The following is a 5,547-nucleotide window of genomic DNA, read 5'->3' as shown; positions in this document are numbered from 1 at the left end:
GAAAGATACAAAGAGGTTTTGAAAGGCATTATGGGGATTTTGAGGTATGAGATTCAGAGTTTTATAAAAAAAGAAAGAGAGTTTTCTGGAAGGAGGATTCAATCGAAAAGTGGAAGAGGAGAAGAGAACATTTTTTTTTAAGGGATTAGAGGCTGCCGTTTGGGGGGAGATCGACAGCCACACCAGAGAGAGAGAATGTTTCAACGCGTAGAGAGGTGCAGCCGCACCATTCTGGAGCAAGAAGGGAGCCATTCAGATTGAGAAAAGTAAAGGTGCAGCCACACCATTTTGGAGCAAGAAGGGATGGGTTCTAAGTCAGCCGCACCATTGAAGCTTCGGGGAAAGAACGACTACCTCTGATACCACGCACCATTTGGATTGTTTTGGAGCACGCATTGTTGGTTGATTTTTGATTCATCCTATCATCCCACATGATTGCCACTTCGAGAAGCATACAACTCACGCACCCCACCAGTTGTGTGAGTTACTCCTTTCATATGGGCATTCTTTTGAAAATTTTAAGTTTGGTTTCAATGCAATTTGGATTTATTATGTTGAGTTAAGAGACTTTGATTTTTTTTTTAACTAGTTTTAGTTTAGATTTGTTTTGTCAAGTGATGGCAGCTAAAAGAGGGAAGTCGTCTTTTGAAAAGGAAGGTCTTCAGGTCGAAGCTAATGACATTGAAGTTGGAAAGAGAACAAGGGTTTAGATCTTAATGTGGGTCTTGAAATGGAAGACAGTTCCATTTGGATGACTAGGAACCAGTAGACACTCTAAACATGTACGGTAGTAACAAGAAGATGACTTTATGGGTTGTGGTATTTGAAAATAGGATGTCTTGCATTATTGTGAGTTGATGTTAATCAATTTTATTAGTAGTCTCTTTCTAGGACCTGATCCAATTCTGTTAGATTGAGGGCTGATCCAAGTTAAACCAGATTTCTTCTAGGAACTCTATATTGTCAACAATCAGGCTCAACGTAATTGCATTGCCCATCATACTTCTAATAAAGGTATAAGAACCTTAAACCCAGGAAATATTTGGTCGGTATACACATCCTAATCACCAACTAACAACTAGAATATTATTAAGATCATTACGATCAGCTGAACAGGGATTTTCTTGCCATTGATCCATGGCCATAAAATAAGAACATACATTCATCTTTGAAATCAAACGAATTCCAAGAATACTACTGTGATTTGACTTGCTACTGATTCATCTCCACAAAATGGATGGTAATCTCTATGACTCTTCAAAAGACACGTGCTTCCTATTCCCGATACCATTTGGCTACAAATACCTGACTGTTTCTTAGTGGAATCATCATCCTCTTTGCTGTTTAGGATAAGAGGTACTTCATGGGACCCACTAAAATTCCTCTTCAATTCTTTAATAACATCAAAATTGCAACTACCCATCGTGAGTTTATTGTTGACTTTGTAAATCTGAATTTTATACCTTGTGGAGGACATTTTCCTAACGCAACAACATGGCCATTTTGAGAGGACAATTCTAGTGGTGCAAAAATTTTCAAAAACTTTTTTTTTCCTTGCTGCCAATTTTCATTCAGCCACTAACCCTTTAGATTTAAAATTCGTTTTAGCAAATTTAGAATGTTTTTAAAAATTTTCCAAAACTTGCATGACTTTCCTCACTTCTTGGACTTGAATTTAAAGTTTCGTTTGAGTTAGAAAGCCATTCTAAAATAGAAGATATAAATGAATATTTAGGGGGACTCCATTTTCACCCAGTTCTAAACACCTGAGATATTTTTGAAAAATAAAATACCAGAAGACCTTTTCAATTTGATTAAATATTTTTTCTCAATTATAGGCTTCTTGAAATTGATTTATATACATAAAATATTAAAAAATATGCCTCTTTGAGGGAGATATGATTTTTCAAATTTGTACCTATTGTGCATGATGGAATCTGGACATCTAATTAAGTTGGAGAGTTTTAAAAATATTTTTGAGCTCTAACCAACCCTAAATTTGTTTTCTTTGTGACATAGACACCTTGAGTAATGTATGTGATTTTTTTTTACGAATTTATGTGATGTCTTATTATTTTTAAAATTTTCGTTTATGCATGTCACCATTTTTTACCTAATCTGGACCTTCTGGAACTTTTAGGTGTCTTTGCTGCAATTTGTCATTTGAATGAATGTTTGGATTTTGGCATCTTGTTCTATATATGTAGGCATTGCTTCTTGAAATTTTTTGTGATTAAATTCCACTCCAAGACATTTTTTTAGCAATTGTTTTATGATGTTCCCTTTACTATATGCATACTGATGATCATGTATTTTGCCTAAATTTATTATTTATTTTTAGGGCCATTTGACTTATTTTGGCTTAGTTTTGGTTTTAGTACTGTATATTAGACACTATGAATATGTTACATAATTTATACTTGTCCTAACCACTCTAGCATTTTTGAAGGAATCTTATGAATCATGCATGTTATCCAGGTATACTCTCTATAACTTACTTTTCAGAATTTTATGAACATGCATGTTGTTGTGAACCATATCTATATTTGATTCCATCCTTGGGTGTCTAGATGTCTGTTCAATTTGCTTTGATTAGATGCATGTCGTGTGCTATATTTTTGTGCTAACTTTGATGTCTTTTGATAACGCTTAAGGAGTGGTCCAGGTACGCATCCTAACTCTCCTTTATGAGTATGATTGGTTTTTCTTGTTTGATATGTTAGTTTTGAAATCACCTTTGCCTACCTAGGTACCCTCAATTAATCAATTGATTGCCACATTTTCTTCAACTTATTTAGTACAAACCTTTGTAGGGATTAGAAGGGTGCTACCTTTTAGAGGTACCTTCTCAACAAGTAAACTGATCCCTGGACCTAGACTTGGGTTTTTCAAAGACATGCTTTTCTAAAAACTATAGAGTTATTTTTTAGGGTTTTATTTCTCGTTTTGTTTTCCCTTTAAAATAAAATAAAATAAGTGGCGACTCCGACGTTTCAAAAAATATAATTTTTCATAAATAAAAGTGAGTCTCACCGATCCAATGGGGACGCACATGAAAAATGAGGGTCCACACATTCATTTTCAATTTACACAATAGTTAAATAATATATTAAAAGGCAACCAAGCCAGTATCCTCCATCAAATATGTTAGCCCAAGGGTTCTCCTAATCGGGTTTTGATGATAACAAACCATGATTAAGTAACTAATTGGTTTAATGTTTAAGAATCTCAGGTATAAACTCGAAAATTCATTAAAGGACCAAATGGATACAAGATCGAGACACTTGGAAGACTTGTGATCATAGGAAACTAATGTAAGGTGAATGCATGAGTGCACTTAGGATTTTCATACGATTCATGCATCCAAGGATTGAAATATCGGTTTTTACGGATATATCGGTACTTCAATTTTACGGATATATCGGAAATATCGGAGAAATATCGGTGGATATTTTTTCATAAATATCGGTGGAGTGAAAATTATTTAAAATTAATAGGAATGCTTGAAAAAACTTCAAAAAATGATAACATAAGTAAGAATACACATTTTAAAGTTATCTTGTAAGTGTAATTGATATATATATAATTAAGAAGAAAAATATCGTAAATAGAGATATATTGGTAGATTCGATATTTGAATTTTAAAAATAATATATATGAATTTTGAAAGTGTATAAAGTTAAAATTGAGTTAAGAAATATGAGATTGCAATAGTCCTTATACTAAGAAAGATATCGATGTAGTTTCAATATATTATTAGATGAAGGGAGTTCATCTTGTTGAAGACAGTATTTATTTTAAAAATTTTAAAATATTTTTATTAAAACATATTGTATTATATTTTAAATGAAAAATTAAATTAATTTATATAAAATATCTTATTTGAGATTTAATTTTTAAAATTTTATTAAAAATATGTGATAATAACTTTTTCTATTAATATTAATTTATTTAATAATAAAAATAAAGGTTGATAATTAATAATTATTTATATAGAGAGTGGAAAATTGTTCTCATGATTTTTTTACATATTTTATTATATTTTAAATGATAAATTAAATTAATTTATATAAAATATCTTATTTGAGATTTAATTTTTAAAATTTATTAAAAAATGTGATAACAACTTTTTTTATTAATATAAATTTATTTAATAATCCAAATAAAAGTTGAAAATTAATAATTATTTATAGAAAATTGTTCTCATGTTTTTTTTATTTTTTATTTTTTATTTTTTTATCTCCCCTAAATCTAAAAATAAAAAAGGCACCCACTTCTCTCTCGGGCATCAAGAACCCTTTTCTGAAGGTGTCTTCCAGCGAGAGAATCCCTAAAAAGCCCTATTTTCCTCTGCTACTCTCAAATCTCAATCCTCGCAGGTACTAATCTAATCATGTTATTATTATTTTTTTTTTTGCAACCCCCGTTTGATTCCCAAGAAAATCCATCCCCATTCGATTTCCGGGAAAATTCATCCTCGTTTGATTTCCGAGAAAATCCATTCAAAACTCCCAAAGAAAACCAAAAAAATTGCTTTTCTTTTGCTCCCTGTGTTTTCTGGATCTGTTTTAGGGGTCTCTTTGCTGTTGTGCCATTGGATTTAAATTTCACGAACCCTAAATCCACGATTTTTGAGCCAGGCTGAAAAACACAACTGCGCGGGCTGGACTGGTAGGAAATATCGCGATTTTTCTCCGATTTTTCGGTGCTTCACCGATATTTCGCCGATATATCGGCGATTTTGTCGATTTTTGGCCGATTTTTCCGTCGATCGATAATCGGTGCCGTTTATCGTTTCCATGCCGCCCGATAACCGATATTTCGACGAAATATCGGCGACATTTTCCGATTTTTCAATCCATGCATGCATCTTAGAAAACTCGGTTTATTTTTTAAAATGTTGATTTCATTAAAACCCGAGTTTTTAACTAATTTACTTTAGGCAAAATGTTTCAAAATTGGGTTAATAATTTACCTAAAGACCTTGCCTAAGTGTTAGAAAAGAAAGGAATAAAAAAATAGGTTTTTCGGGGCCAAAAAAGCTCAACCGGTCGAAACTATGGCCAATCGGTCAACCGGTTGAGGAACCGATCGACCGGTTGAGGTTGTCCGGTCGAGGACCGGTCGAGGAAGGTCAAAAACCTTCTCTCTCTCCCAGTAGCCTTCTCTTCCCGGTCGAGGTCCCGTCGAGGACCAGTCGAGGTCCAGTTGAGGCAACGATAACTTGTCATGCATTAAATGCTCCAACGGCTAGTGAACCGGTTTATCCCTAGCTCGATCGAACGAGGTTGCTTTTTGCAGTTTTTGACTCCCGAGCTTAGAAACCTATAAATTGAGAGCTCCACTTCATTTATTGACAAGAGAACACTTGCATTCAAAGCTCACCTACCTGTTCTTGATCAAAAAGCTCTCATTTCTTTCATAGTGCATTAAATCACCACTTGCATATCCTTTAGTGCACTCTTGTTGTCATCCTAGCTTTGTCTTGTATTTGAGTCATCTTTAAGCTAGGTTGAGTGATTATATTTTGTAACAATCTGAGTGTTA

This window comes from Vitis vinifera, chromosome 11, assembly GCF_030704535.1.
Source record: "Vitis vinifera cultivar Pinot Noir 40024 chromosome 11, ASM3070453v1".
NCBI classification, from domain to species: Eukaryota; Viridiplantae; Streptophyta; class Magnoliopsida; order Vitales; family Vitaceae; genus Vitis; species Vitis vinifera.
Note: the sequence above shows the minus strand (reverse complement) of the source record.